The sequence below is a fragment of the Oncorhynchus keta genome, unplaced genomic scaffold, assembly GCF_023373465.1.
Source record: "Oncorhynchus keta strain PuntledgeMale-10-30-2019 unplaced genomic scaffold, Oket_V2 Un_contig_3287_pilon_pilon, whole genome shotgun sequence".
In the NCBI taxonomy this organism is placed as follows: Eukaryota; Metazoa; Chordata; class Actinopteri; order Salmoniformes; family Salmonidae; genus Oncorhynchus; species Oncorhynchus keta.
Genome location: NW_026287173.1, coordinates 1 through 17695, shown reverse-complemented (window position 1 = coordinate 17695; position 17695 = coordinate 1). Strand labels below are relative to the sequence as shown.

At 47.9% G+C, this 17695-nt stretch overlaps 2 long non-coding RNA genes and 1 pseudogene across 17 annotated transcripts in view; 2 read left to right on the top strand and 1 right to left on the bottom strand.

Moving 5' to 3' along the window:
- LOC127923816 (low-density lipoprotein receptor-related protein 6-like) overlaps positions 1-11092 on the top strand; it is a 96433-nt pseudogene extending 85341 nt beyond the window's left edge. The window contains exons 22-23 of the transcript XR_008115529.1: positions 1210-1307; positions 10553-11092. The product of XR_008115529.1 is annotated as a low-density lipoprotein receptor-related protein 6-like (transcript). The remainder of the gene's footprint in view (positions 1-1209; positions 1308-10552) is intronic.
- A 1898-nt stretch (positions 11093-12990) lies between these two features.
- LOC127923808 (uncharacterized) lies at positions 12991-13585 on the bottom strand. 5 transcript variants are annotated; one of them, XR_008115458.1, is made up of 4 exons: positions 13570-13585; positions 13409-13438; positions 13257-13346; positions 12991-13140 (listed from the first exon to the last, which is right to left on the bottom strand). It is a non-coding gene; the product is annotated as an uncharacterized LOC127923808 (long non-coding RNA). The 5 variants fall into 5 exon arrangements; XR_008115457.1 differs by having other exon boundaries at positions 13541-13571; XR_008115459.1 differs by lacking the exon at positions 13570-13585 and adding an exon at positions 13478-13493.
- A 1590-nt stretch (positions 13586-15175) lies between these two features.
- Positions 15176-17542, top strand: LOC127923809 (uncharacterized). 11 transcript variants are annotated; one of them, XR_008115467.1, is made up of 6 exons: positions 15176-15248; positions 15357-15415; positions 15526-15970; positions 16170-16703; positions 16916-17093; positions 17410-17542. It is a non-coding gene; the product is annotated as an uncharacterized LOC127923809 (long non-coding RNA). The 11 variants fall into 11 exon arrangements; XR_008115463.1 differs by having other exon boundaries at positions 17321-17538; XR_008115466.1 differs by having other exon boundaries at positions 16916-17004; positions 17321-17536.
- Positions 17543-17695: the final 153 nt, after the last annotated feature.

Here is a 17695-nt window from a genome sequence, read left to right as displayed (position 1 = left end):
TATGTTACCTCATTAGGGGGCGCGTTCAGCACGACTAGTTCAGTTATGTTACCTCATTAGGGGGCGCGTTCAGCACGACTAGTTCAGTTATGTTACCTCATTAGGGGGCGCGTTCAGCACGACTAGTTCAGTTATGTTACCTCATTAGGGGGCGGGTTCAGCACGACTAGTTCAGTTATGTTACCTCATTAGGGTCGAGTTCAGCACGACTAGTTCAGTTATGTTACCTCATTAGGGGTCGAGTTCAGCACGACTAGTTCAGTTATGTTACCTCATTAGGGGACGCGTTCAGCACGACTAGTTCAGTTATGTGACCTCATTAGGGTCGAGTTCAGCACGACTAGTTCAGTTATGTTACCTCATTAGGGGGCGGGTTCAGCACGACTAGTTCAGTTATGTTACCTCATTAGGGTCGAGTTCAGCACGACTAGTTCAGTTATGTTACCTCATTAGGGGGCGCGTTCAGCACGACGCACTGCTGTTACTGTTTATTATCTATCCTGATTGTCTAGTCACTTTACCTCTACCTACATGTACATATTACCTCAACTATCTGGTACCCCTGCACGTTGACCCGGTACTGGTACCCATGCGCGTTGACTCTGTATTGGTACCCCTGCACGTTGACCTCGGTACTGGTACCCCTGCACGTTGACCCCGGTACTGGTACCCCTGCGCGTTGACCCCGGTACTGGTACCCCTGCGCGTTGACCCCGGTACTGGTACCCCTGCGCGTTGACCCCGGTACTGGTACCCCTGCGCGTTGACCCCGGTACTGGTACCCCTGCACGTTGACCCCGGTACTGGTACCCCTGCGCGTTGACCCCCGTACTGGTACCCCTGCGCGTTGACCCCGGTACTGGTACCCCTGCACGTTGACCCCGGTACTGGTACCCCTGTTCGTTGACTCTATTTCCTTTATTTATTTAGTAACATTTTAACTGCATTGTGGGAAATTGTTCATAAGTCAACATCTCACTGTAAATTTTACACCTGTTCTATTTGGCGCATGTGATGAATAACGATTTGATTTTGAACTTCTATCTCCATGTCCCTCTTTCTCCTCTTCTATCCTCCTTCTCCTCTTCTCTCCTCCCTCCATCTCCTCTCTCCTCTTCTCTCCTCCCTCCATCTCCTCTTCTTTCTCTCCTCTCTCCTCCCTCTCTCCTCCGTCTCCTCTTCTTTCTCTCCTCTCTGTCTCCTCTCCAGATCCTGAACCCTCCTCCATCTCCTGCGACCGTCAGGTCTCAGTACACCATGGAGTTTGGCTACTCCTCCAACAGCCCGTCAACGCACCGTTCATACAGGTAACCCTCTATCCTCTCCACGGTAGTCTCTCCTCGCCACGGTTGTCTCTCCTCGCCACGGTTGTCTCTCCTCTCCACGGTTGTCTCTCCTCGCCACGGTTGTCTCTCCTCGCCACGGTTGTCTCTCCTCTCCACGGTTGTCTCTCCCCGCCACGGTTGTCTCTCCTCGCCACGGTTGTCTCTCCTCGCCACGGTTGTCTCTCCTCGCCACGGTTGTCTCTCCTCGCCACGGTTGTCTCTCCTCGCCACGGTTGTCTCTCCTCGCCACGGTTGTCTCTCCTCGCCACGGTTGTCTCTCCTCGCCACGGTTGTCTCTCCTCGCCACGGTTGTCTCTCCCGCCACGGTTGTCTCTCCCGCCTCGGTTGTCTCTCCCCGTCTCTAGTTGTCTCTCCTCGCCACGGTTGTCTCTCCTCGCCACGGTTGTCTTCCTCGCCACGGTTGTCTCTCCTCTCCACGGTTGTCTCTCCTCGCCACGGTTGTCTCTCCTCTCCACGGTTGTCTCTCCTCTCCACGGTTGTCTCTCCACGGTTGTCTCTCCACGGTTGTCTCTCCACGGTTGTCTCTCCACGGTTGTCTCTCCACGGTTGTCTCTCCACATTTGTCTCTACCCGCCACGGTTGTCTCTCCTCGCCACGGTTGTCTCTCCCCGCCACGGTTGTCTCTCCCCTCCACGGTTGTCTCTCCCCGCCACGGTTGTCTCTCCCCGCCACGGTTGTCTCTCCTCGCCACGGTTGTCTCTCCTCGCCACGGTTGTCTCTCCCCTCCACGGTTGTCTCTCCCCGCCACGGTTGTCTCTCCTCGCCACGGTTGTCTCTCCTCGCCACGGTTGTCTCTCCCGCCTCGGTTGTCTCTCCCCCCTCGGTTGTCTCTCCCCGCCTCGGTTGTCTCCCTCCGCCACGGTTGTCTCTCCCCGCCACGGTTGTCTCTCCCCGCCACGGTTGTCTCTCCCCTCCACGGTTGTCTCTCCCCGCCACGGTTGTCTCTCCACGGTTGTCTCTCCTCTCCACGGTTGTCTCTCCTCGCCACGGTTGTCTCTCCTCGCCACGGTTGTCTCTCCTCGCCACGGTTGTCTCTCCCCGCCACGGTTGTCTCTCCCCGCCACGGTTGTCTCTCCACGGTTGTCTCTCCACGGTTGTCTCTCCACGGTTGTCTCTCCACGGTTGTCTCTCCTCGCCACGGTTGTCTCTCCCCGCCACGGTTGTCTCTCCTCCCACGGTTGTCTCTCCTCCCACGGTTGTCTCTCCCACGCCACGGTTGTCTCTCCTCGCCACGGTTGTCTCTCCTTAGCCACTGTTGTCTCTCCTCGCCACGGTTGTCTCTCCTCGCCACGGTTGTCTCTCCTCTCCACGGTTGTCTCTCCTCCCACGGTTGTCTCTCCTCGCCCACGGTTGTCTCTCCTCGCCACGGTTGTCTCTCCTCTCCACGGTTGTCTCTCCCCGCCACGGTTGTCTCTCCCGCCACGGTTGTCTCTCCTCCCACGGTTGTCTCTTCTCTCCACGGTTGTCTCTCCCACTCGCCACGGTTGTCTCTCCCCGCCACGGTTGTCTCTCCACCTAGCCACGGTTGTCTCTCCCCTCAACTCTCCCACGGTTGTCTCTACCTTTCATATCCACGGTTGTCTCTCCCTCCACGGTTGTCTCTCCACGGTTGTCTCTCCACGGTTGTCTCTCCACGGTTGTCTCTCCCCAGCCCCGGTTGTCTCTCCCCGCCACGGTTGTCTCTCCCCTCGCCACGGTTGTCTCTCCTAGCCACGGTTGTCTCTCCCTCGCCACGGTTGTCTCTCCCGTCGCCACGGTTGTCTCTACCCCCACGGTTGTCTCTCCCCTCGCCACGGTTGTCTCTCCTCCCCACGGTTGTCTCTCCTCGCCAGGTTTGTCTCTCCTCTCCACGGTTGTCTCTCCCGCCACGGTTGTCTCTCCCCCCACGGTTGTCTCTCCCGCCACGGTTGTCTCTCCTCGCCACGGTTGTCTCTCCCCACCACGGTTGTCTCTCCACGGTCTCTCCACGGTTGTCTCTCCACGGTTGTCTCTCCCTCCCACGGTTGTCTCTCCTCTCCACGGTTGTCTCTCCCCCACCACGGTTGTCTCTCCCCATAGCCACGGTTGTCTCTCCCCTTAGCCACGGTTGTCTCTCCCTCCCACGGTTGTCTCTCCCCGCCACGGTTGTCTCTCCCACTTAGCCACGGTTGTCTCTCCTCGCCACGGTTGTCTCTCCTCATACGGTTGTCTCTCCACGGTTGTCTCTCCACGCCACTTGTCTCTCCTCGCCACGGTTGTCTCTCCTCTCCACGGTTGTCTCTACCCCTCCACGGTTGTCTCTACCCACCACGGTTGTCTCTCCCCCACGGTTGTCTCTCCACGGTTGTCTCTCCCACGGTTGTCTCTACCTCGCCACGGTAGTCTCTCCTTTCCACGGTTGTCTCTCCTCGCCACGGTTGTCTCTCCTCGCCACGGTTGTCTCTCCTCCTCCACGGTTGTCTCTCCATTACCACGGTTGTCTCTCCCCTCGCCACGGTTGTCTCTCCTCCCACGGTTGTCTCTTCCCTCCACGGTTGTCTCTCCTCCCACGGTTGTCTCCCCTGCCACGGTTGTCTCTCCTCTCCACGGTTGTCTCCCCTCTCTCCGGTTGTCTCCCCTCCCACGGTTGTCTCTCCTACCACGGTTGTCTCTCCCTCTCACGGTTGTCTCTCCTCGCCACGGTTGTCTCTCCTCGCCACGGTTGTCTCTCCTCTGCGGTTGTCTCTCCCGCCACGGTTGTCTCTCCCCCCACGGTTGTCTCTCTCTCCCCCACGGTTGTCTCTCCCGCCTACGGTTGTCTCTCCACGGTCTCTCCACGGTTGTCTCTCCACGGTTGTCTCCGCCACGGTTGTCTCTCCTCGCCACGGTTGTCTCTCCCCGCCACGGTTGTCTCTCCCCTCCACGGTTGTCTCTCCCCGCCACGGTTGTCTCTCCTCGCCACGGTTGTCTCTCCTCGCCACGGTTGTCTCTCCCCGCCACGGTTGTCTCTCCTCGCCACGGTTGTCTCTCCTTGTCTCTCCACGGTTGTCTCTCCTCGCCACGGTTGTCTCTCCTCGCCACGGTTGTCTCTCCCCGCCACGGTTGTCTCTCCTCTCCACGGTTGTCTCCCTCTGCCACGGTTGTCTCTCCTCGCCACGGTTGTCTCTCCTCTCCACGGTTGTCTCGCCACGGTTGTCTCTCCTCGCCACGGTTGTCTCTCCCCGCCACGGTTGTCTCTCCTCTCCACGGTTGTCTCTCCCCGCCACGGTTGTCTCTCCCCGCCACGGTTGTCTCTCCACGGTAGTCTCTCCTCTCCACGGTTGTCTCTCCTCGCCACGGTTGTCTCTCCCCGCCACGGTTGTCTCTCCCCGCCACGGTTGTCTCTCCCCGCCACGGTTGTCTCTCCACGGTTGTCTCTCCTCGCCACGGTTGTCTCTCCACGGTTGTCTCTCCACGGTTGTCTCTCCACGCCACGGTTGTCTCTCCACGCCACGGTTGTCTCTCCACGGTTGTCTCTCCACGGTTGTCTCTCCACGGTTGTCTCTCCTCGCCACGGTTGTCTCTCCTCGCCACGGTTGTCTCTCCTCTCCACGGTTGTCTCTCCTCCTCCACGGTTGTCTCTCCTCCGCCACGGTTGTCTCTCCTCTACGGTTGTCTCTCCCCTCCACGGTTGTCTCTACCTCGCCCCGGTTGTCTCTCCTCGCCACGGTTGTCTCTCCTCGCCACGGTTGTCTCTCCTCGCCACGGTTGTCTCTCCTCGCCACGGTTGTCTCTCCTCGCCACGGTTGTCTCTCCCCGCCACGGTTGTCTCTCCTCTCCCACGGTAGTCTCTCCTCTCCACGGTTGTCTCTCCTCGCCGGTTGTCTCTCCTCGACGGTTGTCTCTCCTCTCCACGGTTGTCTCTCCTCGCCACGGTTGTCTCTCCTCTCCACGGTTGTCTCTCCTCGCCACGGTTGTCTCTCCTCTCCACGGTTGTCTCTCCTCTCCACGGTTGTCTCTCCTCGCCACGGTTGTCTCTCCTCTCCACGGTTGTCTCTCCTCGCCACGGTTGTCTCTCCTCTCCACGGTTGTCTCTCCTCGCCACGGTTGTCTCTCCTCGCCACGGTTGTCTCTCCTCGCCACGGTTGTCTCTCCTCGCCACGGTTGTCTCTCCTCTCCACGGTTGTCTCTCCTCTCCACGGTTGTCTCTCCTCGCCACGGTTGTCTCTCCTCGCCACGGTTGTCTCTCCTCGCCACGGTTGTCTCTCCACGGTTGTCTCTCCTCTCCACGGTTGTCTCTCCTCTCCACGGTTGTCTCTCCTCGCCACGGTTGTCTCTCCTCGCCACGGTTGTCTCTCCTCGCCACGGTTGTCTCTCCTCGCCACGGTTGTCTCTCCTCGCCACGGTTGTCTCTCCTCGCCACGGTTGTCTCTCCTCGCCACGGTTGTCTCTCCTCTCCACGGTTGTCTCTCCTCTCCACGGTTGTCTCTCCTCTCCACGGTTGTCTCTCCTCTCCACGGTTGTCTCTCCTCGCCACGGTTGTCTCTCCTCGCCACGGTTGTCTCTCCTCGCCACGGTTGTCTCTCCTCGCCACGGTTGTCTCTCCTCGCCACGGTTGTCTCTCCTCGCCACGGTTGTCTCTCATTATAGTAGTAATATAATGTTAATATTATAGTAATATAATGTTAATATTATAGTAATATAATGTTAATATTATAGTAATAAAATAATGTTAATATTATAGTAAAAATGTTAATATGATAGTAATATTATTGTAATAATATAATGTAATATTATTGTAATAAGATAATGTTATATTATAGTAATATGTTAATATTATATTATAGTAATATGTTAATATTATAGTAATAATTATATTATAGTAATAATATATTATAGTAATAATATAATGTTATATTATAGTAATAATATAATGTTATATTATAGTAATAATATAATGTTAATATTATAGTAATAATATAATAATGTTATAGTAATAATAATAATAATATGTTAATATTATAGTAATAATATAATGTAATATTATAGTAATAATATAATGTTATATTATAGTAATAATATAATGTTAATATTATAGTAATAATATAATGTTAATGTGATAATAAGTAATAATATTATGTTATATTATAGTAATAATATTATGTTAATATTATAGTAGTAATATTATGTTAATATTATAGTAGTAATATTATGTTAATATTATAGTAATAATATAATGTTATATTATAGTAATAATATTATGTTAATATTATAGTAATAATATTATGTTAATATTATAGTAATAATATTATGTTAATATTATAGTAATAATATTATGTTAATATTATAGTAGTAATATAATGTTATATTATAGTAATAATATAATGTTAATATTATAGTAATAATATAATGTTATATTATAGTAATAATATAATAATGTTATAGTAATAATATAATAATGTTATAGTAATAATATAATGTTATATTATAGTAATAATATAATGTTAATATGATAGTAATAATATAATGGTTATATTATAGTAATAATATAATAATGTTATAGTAATAATATAATGTTATATTATAGTAATAATATAATGTTAATGTGATAGTAATAATATAATGGTTATATTATAGTAATAATATAATAATGTTATAGTAATAATATAATGTTATATTATAGTAATAATATAATGTTAATATGATAGTAATAATATAATGGTTATATTATAGTAATAATATAATGTTATATTATAGTAATAATATAATAATGTTATAGTAATAATATAATGTTATATTATAGTAATAATATAATGTTAATGTTATAGTAATAATATAATGTTAATATTATAGTAATAATATAATGTTAATATTATAGTAATAATATAATGTTAATGTGATAGTAATAATATAATGTTAATATTATAGTAATAATATAATGTTATATTATAGTAATAATATAATGTTAATATGATAGTAATAATATAATGTTATATTATAGTAATAATATAATGTTAATATTATAGTAATAATATAATGTTAATATTATAGTAATAATATAATGTTAATATTATAGTAATAATATAATGTTAATATTATAGTAATAATATAATGTTAATATTATAGTAATAATATAATGTTATATTATAGTAGTAATATAATGTTAATATTATAGTAGTAATATAATGTTAATATTATAGTAAATAATATAATGTTATATTATAGTAGTAATATAATGTTAATATTATAGTAGTAATATAATGTTAATATTATAGTAGTAATATAATGTTAATATTATAGTAATAATATAATGTTAATATTATAGTAATAATATAATGTTAATATTATAGTAATAATATAATGTTAATATTATAGTAATAATATAATGTTAATATTATAGTAATAATATAATGTTAATATTATAGTAATAATATAATGTTAATATTATAGTAATAATATAATGTTAATATTATAGTAATAATATAATGTTAATATTATAGTAATAATATAATGTTAATATTATAGTAATAATATAATGTTAATATTATAGTAATAATATAATGGTATATTATAGTAATAATATAATGTTAATATTATAGTAATAATATAATGTTAATATTATAGTAATAATATAATAATATTATAGTAATAATATAATAATATTATAGTAATAATATAATGTTAATATTATAGTAATAATATAATGTTAATATTATAGTAATAATATAATGTTAATATTATAGTAATAATATAATGTTAATATTATAGTAATAATATAATGTTAATGTTATAGTAATAATATAATGTTAATGTTATAGTAATAATATAATGTTAATGTTATAGTAATAATATAATGTTAATGTTATAGTAATAATATAATGTTAATATTATAGTAATAATATAATGTTAATATTATAGTAATAATATAATGTTAATATTATAGTAATAATATAATGTTAATATTATAGTAATAATATAATGTTAATATTATAGTAATAATATAATGTGATAGTAATAATATAATGTGATAGTAATAATATAATGTTAATGTGATAGTAATAATATAATGTTAATATTATAGTAATAATATAATGTTAATATTATAGTAATAATATAATGACATATCCAGGAAGACTAGTCAACATATGAAACTACGGGTCTGATCAGTTTCTGTCTGGTTCTGGTTCTGACTGGTTCTGGTTCTGACTGGTTCTGGTTCTGACTGCTTCTGGTTCTGACTGGTTCTGGTTCTGACTGCTTCTGGTTCTGACTGCTTCTGACTGGTTCTGACTGATTATGGTTCTGTCTGCTTCTGGTTCTGACTGCTTCTGACTGGTTCTGTCTGCTTCTGGTTCTGACTGCTTCTGACTGCTTCTGACTGCTTCTGGTTCTGTCTGCTTCTGGTTCTGACTGGTTCTGTCTGCTTCTGGTTCTGACTGCTTCTGACTGATTATGGTTCTGTCTGCTTCTGGTTCTGACTGCTTCTGACTGGTTCTGTCTGCTTCTGGTTCTGACTGCTTCTGACTGCTTCTGACTGGTTCTAACTGGTTCTGACTGCTTCTGACTGCTTCTGGTTCTGACTGCTTCTGACTGGTTCTGTCTGCTTCTGGTTCTGACTGGTTCTGACTGCTTCTGGTTCTGTCTGCTTCTGGTTCTGACTGGTTCTGTCTGCTTCTGGTTCTGTCTGCTTCTGGTTCTGTCTGCTTCTGGTTCTGACTGGTTCTGGTTCTGACTGGTTCTGTCTGCTTCTGGTTCTGACTGGTTCTGACTGCTTCTGGTTCTGTCTGCTTCTGGTTCTGACTGCTTCTGACTGCTTCTGACTGGTTCTGACTGGTTCTGGTTCTGACTGGTTCTGACTGGTTCTGACTGCTTCTGGTTCTGTCTGCTTCTGGTTCTGACTGCTTCTGACTGGTTCTGTCTGCTTCTGGTTCTGACTGGTTCTGGTTCTGACTGGTTCTGTCTGCTTCTGGTTCTGACTGGTTCTGACTGCTTCTGGTTCTGTCTGCTTCTGGTTCTGACTGCTTCTGACTGGTTCTGACTGCTACTGGTTCTGACTGGTTCTGACTGGTTCTGGTTCTGACTGCTTCTGACTGGTTCTGTCTGCTTCTGGTTCTGACTGCTTCTGACTGCTTCTGGTTCTGTCTGCTTCTGGTTCTGACTGGTTCTGTCTGCTTCTGGTTCTGACTGCTTCTGACTGCAGTCTGTACTGAGACCAGGTGGTTCTGTCTGCTTCTGGTTCTGACAGTCAGTCATGACTGGTTCTGTCTGGTCTGACTGCTTCTGGTTCTGACTGGTTCTGACAGTCAGCATGTAAATGTTCTTGGTTCTGACTGGTGAACAGAGCCTGGTTCCAGTGGTGACTGCTTCTGACTGATTCTGAAACACGCCACCTGATTAGGTGGTTCTGTCTGCTTCTGGTTCTGATGTAGACCAGGTTGGTAGTGACTGCTGACTGGTTCTGTCTGGTTCTGGTTCTGACTGGTTCTGACTGCTTCTGGTTCTGTCTGCTTCTGGTTCTGACTGGTTCTGTCTGCTTCTGGTTCTGTCTGCTTCTGGTTCTGACTGGTTCTGTTCTGACTGGTTCTGTCTGCTTCTGGTTCTGACTGGTTCTGACTGCTTCTGGTTCTGTCTGCTTCTGGTTCTGTCTGCTTCTGACTGCTTCTGACTGGTTCTGACTGCTTCTGGTTCTGACTGGTTCTGAGACTGACAGGGTTCTGTGTGTTCTGGAGACTGATCTCTTCTGACTGGTTCTGTCTGCTTCTGGTTCTGACTGGTTCTGTCTGTTCTGGTTCTGAATTCTGGTTCTGACTGGTTCTGGTTCTGACTGGTTCTGACTGCTTCTGGTTCTGTCTGCTTCTGGTTCTGACTGGTTCTGACTGTTCTGTAAATGACTGGTTCTGGTTCTGTCTGCTTCTGTCTGCTTCTGTCTGCCTGGTTCTGTCTGCTTCTGACTGGTTCTGTCTGGTTCTGTCTGCTTCTGGTTCTGACTGGTTCTGGTTCTGACTGGTTCTGGTTCTGACTGGTTCTGGTTCTGACTGGTTCTGACTGGTTCTGACTGGTTCTGGTAGTGTCTTCTCTGGTGTCTGGAGAGACCCATCTCTTCAAACAGTCAGTCATGTAAATGTAGACCAGGTTGGTAACGTGTGTCTGGAGACTGATCTCTTCAAACAGTCAGTCATGTAAATGTAGACCAGGTTGGTAACGTGTGTCTGGAGACTGATCTCTTCTTCTGGGCTAATTAATGTATCTGCTCTCCTTCCTGTCCCCAGTTACCGTCCCTACACCTACAGTCACTTCGCCCCTCCTACAACCCCCTGCTCCACGGACGTCTGCGACAGCGACTACACCCCCGGACGCCGCGCCCCGCCCACCTCCAACTCCGGCGTCGTCAAAGGTTACACCAGCGACCTGAACTACGACTCGGAACCCTTTCCCCCACCCCCCACCCCCCGCAGCCAGTACCTGTCAGCGGAGGAGAACTGTGAGAGCTGCCCCCCCTCCCCCTATACGGAGCGCTCCTACTCTCACCACCTCTACCCCCGCCCCCGTCACCCTGCACAGACTCCTCCTGAAACCCCTCGCTGTACATAACAATTGTTGATATTGTGTTTCTAAAAGAGGGGGAGGAGAGGAGGCTGCTGAGGGATGTACAGAACATATGAACAGAGAAACAGGAAGCTCGGGGTGGAAGAAAGAGCTCCGGGAACATTTGTACATTTTAAAAATAGAAAAAAGCATATCTATATATTTTCTATACAGCGTTTACTGGATACGCCGTAGAGGTTTTGTATTCAAACATTTGTACATTTAATTTTTAATTTTTTTAAGAAAAACGTTTTATTAAAACCATCACAAACATGATAAAGTTGCCTTAAATCCAGAAGATACAAACAGTTGTCTGTTTTCACGAGGCTGGAAGAACATCTAAAACACGTAGATGGAACTATCTGACGCCAAATAACCGTGACAACGCCCGGAACAAGGAGAGGTGAGGCAGGATGACGCCCCCTGGAGGTGACAGACAGCTACTGCACCACGGCACTCTGCAGCCCGGGCAGCCATTTTGTAGTGGATCAGTGATCCCCATAGTAACCAGTCAGCTGGTTTCCTTAGTAACAGAAAATAAGGTGTACTGAGTGATTTTCCAGGACTTCCTGTCTGCCTGTCCGCTTGTATTGCTTCAACTAGGTACTACATATTATACAAGCTCCTTATTCATCTAACGGGGTACATAAAGAACCTCTGACCCGACCCAGGGCCCCTCGTCACGACCACAACACTCCTGACCTGACCCGGGGCTCCTCATCACTAGCACAACACTCCTGACCCGACCCGGGGCTCCTCATCACTAGCACAACACTCCTGACCCGACCCGGGGCTCCTCATCACTAGCACAACACTCCTGACCCGACCCGGGGCTCCTCACTACCACAACACTCCTGACCCGACCCGGGGCCCTCGTCACTAGCACAACACTCCTGACCCGACCCAGGGCCCCACTTCACTACCACAACACTCCTGACCCGACCCAGGGCCCCACTTCACTACCACAACACTCCTGACCCGACCCAGGGCCCCACTTCACTACCACAACACTCCTGACCCGACCCAGGGCCCCACTTCACTACCACAACACTCCTGACCCGACCCAGGGCCCCACTTCACTACCACAACACTCCTGACCCGACCCGGGGCCCCTCATCACTAGCACAACACTCCTGACCCGACCCGGGGCCCCTCGTCACTACCAACACTCCTGACACTCCTGACCCTCCTGACCCGGGGCCCCGTCACTACCACAACACTCCTGATCCGACTCGTCACTACCACAACACTCCTGACCCGACCCGGGGCCCCTCGTCACTACCACAACACTCCTGACCCGACCCGGGGCCCCTCGTCACCACCACAACACTCCTGACCCGACCCGGGGCCCCTCGTCACTAGCACAACACTCCTGACCCAACCTGGGACCCCTCGTCACTACCACAACACTCCTGACCCGACCCATAGATCCAGGAAGGGTTGGGGTACAGAGGCCGAGGTCAGGGTTCACAGATGGGGAAACAGATTCTCACATATGAGGTTATTACTGCACAATATTCAACCAAAATCTATGTCCTGTCATTTGAGGTTATTACTGCACAATATTCAACCAAAATCTATATCCTGTCATTTGAGGTTATATTTTTCTGTATGTTTTTGTTTTAAATGCCAGACTGCAATTGAAGATTAACTTTACCCAGAACACATCTGGTACTGAGGGGGGTCATGTATCCTGTCTGGATGAGACAGACCCAGGACACATCTGGTACTGAGGGGGGTCATCTATCCTGTCTGGGTGAGACAGACCCAGAACACATCTGGTACTGAGGGGGGTCATCTATCTTTCGCTGTAGCCTACCTTCTGAGGTCTACCTCTGTTTCACCTGTATTCTCTGCCTCCATCTTCCCCCCAGACTGCAATTGAAGAAACTCTTCTGGTACCCCAGAGGGAAACTTCTCCTCCATCTTCCCCCCGAGGGAAACTTCTCCTCCATCTTCCCCCCGAGGGAAACTTCTCCTCCATCTTCCCCCCGAGGGAAACTTCTCCTCCATCTTCCCCCCAGAGGGAAACCTCTCCTCCATCTTCCTCCCAGAGGGAAACCTCTCCTCCATCTTCCTCCCAGAGGGAAACCTCTCCTCCATCTTCCTCCCAGAGGGAAACCTCTCCTCCATCTTCCTCCCAGAGGGAAACCTCTCCTCCATCTTCCTCCCAGAGGGAAACCTCTCCTCCATCTTCCTCCCAGAGGGAAACCTCTCCTCCATCTTCCTCCCAGAGGGAAACCTCTCCTCCATCTTCCTCCCAGAGGGAAACCTCTCCTCCATCTTCCCCCCGAGGGAAACTTCTCCTCCATCTTCCATCTTCCTCCCAGAGGGAAACCTCTCTCTTCATCTTCCATCCCATCTCCTCCATCTTCCCCAGAGGGAAACCTCTCCTCCATCTTCCTCCCAGAGGGAAACCTCTCCTCCATCTTCCTCCCAGAGGGAAACCTCTCCTCCATCTTCCTCCCAGAGGGAAACCTCTCCTCCATCTTCCATCCCCCAGAGGGAAACCTCCCTCCATCTTCCTCCCAGAGGGAAACCTCTCCTCCATCTTCCTCCCAGAGGGAAACCTCTCCTCCATCTTCCTCCCATCTTCCCCCGAGGGAAACTTCTCCTCCATCTTCCCCCTTCTCCTCCATCTTCCCCGATCTTCCATCTTCCCCGAGGGAAACTTCTCCTCCATCTTCCCCCGAGAGGAAACTTCTCCTCCATCTTCCCCCTTCTCCTCCATCTTCCCCCAGAGGACTAGTTATTGTACCTGATCAGTTCTTCGAATCATTTAGTTGTGTTTTTTTTGCAAAGTGTTTTAATATTTTTGTACCACATAGTGTATATTATCGTATTTATAAGCTATAAAGAATAACATTGTATATCTATTCATTGAATTCTTGCAGTACTTTGTCATTCCGTCTTTCAATATATGCCTCATTTTATTTTTCTATGATGTGTCGGACAGTCCAAACGCATGGCGACAATCTTAGACAATATCAACAATCCTTTCGTAATGTCCTGTCCCTCTGTCTCCTCTGTCTCTGTCCTGTCTGTCTCCTCTGTCTCTGTCCTGTCTGTCTCCTCTGTCTCTGTCCTGTCTGTCTCCTCTGTCTCTGTCCCGTCTGTCTCCTCTGTCTCTGTCCTGTCTCTGTCCTGTCTCTCTTTCCTGTCTGTCTCCTCTGTCTCTGTCCTGTCTGTCTCCTCTGTCTCTGTCCCGTCTGTCTCCTCTGTCTCTGTCCCGTCTGTCTCCTCTGTCTCTGTCCTGTCTCTCTGTCTGTCTCTGTCTTTCCTGTCTGTCTCCTCTGTCTCTGTCCTGTCTGTCTCCTCTGTCTCTGTCCTGTCTGTCTCCTCTGTCTCTGTCCTGTCTGTCTCCTCTGTCCTGTCTGTCTCCTCTGTCCTGTCTGTCTCCTCTGTCCTGTCCTGTCTGTCTCCTCTGTCCTGTCTGTCTCCTCTGTCTCTGTCCTGTCTGTCTCTGTCCCGTCTCAAACTGAAAGACTGTCGGGAGAAAAGGGATCCTTGTTTAAACTGGGTTGGTTTTGTCTCTCCCTGTTTATCCAATCAGGGCTGTGGGACATTTCAGACTGAAACTGAGGACGAGATAAAGCTGTCATCCTCTCAGAACATTCACACATACCTCAAAACGTCCATCTTTGTCTTTTTGTTGTCCAATGGGCAGGCCAACTTTTAGTATAGACTGGAAGGACATTACAGGGTCCTGGTTCTCTCCATCTTCTCTGCTACTTCTGTTACAGCTATGTATCTTGATCAAAATGGCCGTCTTCTATCCGGACCCAGACACACTAAGTCCAATCCTTGCTGAGCCCCTGTTCCTGTCTGTCCCCTGTCTGTTTTTAGATTCAACCAGCATTGTTGGAAATGTGGTCATTCTCTAAGTGCACTTTACAGTTCTGATCGTACTTCCTGGTACAGACAACATGATACACACAGCTCAGATGGATAGGAGGAGGAATGTGTTTGTGCTGCAGTTCTGATCGTACTTCCTGGTACAGACAACATGATACACACAGCTCAGATGGATAGGAGGAGGAATGTGTTGGTGCTGCAGTTCTGATCGTACTTCCTGGTACAGACAACATGATACACACAGCTCAGATGGATAGGAGGAGGAATGTGTTGGTGCTGCAGTTCTGATCGTACTTCCTGGTACAGACAACATGATACACACAGCTCAGATGGATAGGAGGAGGAATGTGTTGGTGCTGCAGTTCTGATCGGACAACATGATACACACAGCTCAGATGGATAGGAGGAGGAATGTGTTGTCAGAGGTTCCTGATGTACACATGGTGGTTGTGGAGGGAGGATATGATGTCAGAGGTTCCTGATGTACACATGGTGGTTGTGGAGAGGGAGGATATGATGTCAGAGGTTCCTGATGTACACATGGTGGTTGTGGAGAGGGAGGATTGATGTCAGAGGTTCTGGTCTGATGTACACATGGTGGTTGTGGAGTCCTGGGAGGATATGATGTCAGAGGTTCCTGATGTACAGATGTCTGGGTCGGCCTGTCCTGGGATGTTACATTGATAACAGAGGTCTTCTGGTCTCTGGTCTACCAGCATCGGTGGTCTGATGGTAGAGATGTCTGGGTCTGCCTGTCCTGGGATGGTCAGGCCTGTCCTGGGATGTTACATTGATAACAGAGGTCTTCTGGTCTCTGGTCTACCAGCATCGGTCTCTGATGGTAGAGATGTCTGGGTCTGCCTGTCCTGGGATGTTACATTGATAACAGAGGTCTTCTGGTCTCTGGTCTACCAGCATCGGTCTCTGATGGTAGAGATGTCTGGGTCTGCCTGTCCTGGGATGTTACATTGATAACAGAGGTCTTCTGGTCTCTGGTCTACCAGCATCGGTCTCTGATGGTAGAGATGTCTGGGTCGGCCTGTCCTGGGATGTTACATTGATAACAGAGGTCTTCTGGTCTCTGGTCTACCAGCATCGGTCTCTGATGGTAGAGATGTCTGGGTCGGCCTGTCCTGGGATGTTACATTGATAACAGAGGTCTTCTGGTCTCTGGTCTACCAGCATCGGTCTCTGATGGTAGAGATGTCTGGGTCTGCCTGTCCTGGGATGTTACATTGATAACAGAGGTCTTCTGGTCTCTGGTCTACCAGCATCGGTCTCTGATGGTAGAGATGTCTGGGTCTGCCTGTCCTGGGATTGATAACATCTGATAACAGGTCTCTGATGGTCTTCTGGGGATCATTGATAACTGGTCTACCAGCATCGGTCTCTGATGGTAGAGATGTCTGGGTCGGCCTGTCCTGGGACTTCACATTGATAACAGAGGTCTTCTGGTCTCTGGTCTACCAGCATCGGTCTCTGATGGTAGAGATGTCTGGGTCGGCCTGTCCTGGGATGTTACATTGATAACAGAGGTCTTCTGGTCTCTGGTCTACCAGCATCGGTCTCTGATGGTAGAGATGTCTGGGTCGGCCTGTCCTGGGATGTTACATTGATAACAGAGGTCTTCTGGTCTCTGGTCTACCAGCATCGGTCTCTGATGGTAGAGATGTCTGGGTCGGCCTGTCCTGGGACTTTACATTGATAACAGAGGTCTTCTGGTCTCTGGTCTACCAGCATCGGTCTCTGATGGTAGAGATGTCTGGGTCGGCCTGTCCTGGGATGTTACATTGATAACAGAGGTCTTCTGGTCTCTGGTCTACCAGCATCGGTCTCTGATGGTAGAGATGTCTGGGTCGGCCTGTCCTGGGATGTTACATTGATAACAGAGGTCTTCTGGTCTCTGGTCTACCAGCATCGGTCTCTGATGGTAGAGATGTCTGGGTCGGCCTGTCCTGGGATGTTACATTGATAACAGAGGTCTTCTGGTCTCTGGTCTACCAGCATCGGTCTCTGATGGTAGAGATGTCTGGGTCTGTCCTGGGATGTCCTGATAACAGGATTCTGGTCTACCAGCATCGTCTCTGATGGTAGAGATGTCTACATTGATAACAGAGGTCTTCTGGTCTCTGGTCTGATATGGTAGAGATGTCTGGGTCGGCCTGTCCTGGGATGTTACATTGATAACAGAGGTCTTCTGGTCTCTGGTCTACCAGCATCGGTCTCTGATGGTAGAGATGTCTGGGTCGGCCTGTCCTGGGATGTTACATTGATAACAGAGGTCTTCTGGTCTCTGGTCTACCAGCATCGGTCTCTGATGGTAGAGATGTCTGGGTCGGCCTGTCCTGGGATGTTACATTGATAACAGAGGTCTTCTGGTCTCTGGTCTACCAGCATCGGTCTCTGATGGTAGAGATGTCTGGGTCGGCCTGTCCTGGGACTTCACATTGATAACAGAGATCTTCTGGTCTTCTGGTCTACCAGCATCGGTCTCTGATGGTAGAGATGTCTGGGTCGGCCTGTCCTGGGATGTTACCAGAGGTCTTCTGGTCTCTGGTCTACCAGGATGGTAGAGATGTTACATTGACATAACAGAGGTCTTCTGGTCTCTGGTCTACCAGCATCGGTCTCTGATGGTAGAGATGTCTGGGTCGGCCTGTCCTGGGACTTTACATTGATAACAGAGGTCTTCTGGTCTCTGGTCTACCAGCATCGGTCTCTGATGGTAGAGATGTCTGGGTCGGCCTGTCCTGGGATGTTACATTGATAACAGAGGTCTTCTGGTCTCTGGTCTACCAGCATCGGTCTCTGATGGTAGATGTCTGATGGCCTGTCCTGGGAGACATTGATAACAGAGGTCTCTGGTCTACCAGCATGGTCTCTGATGGTAGAGATGTCTGGAGTCTACATTGATAACAGAGGTCTTCTGGTCTCTGGTCTACCAGCATCGGTCTCTGATGGTAGAGATGTCT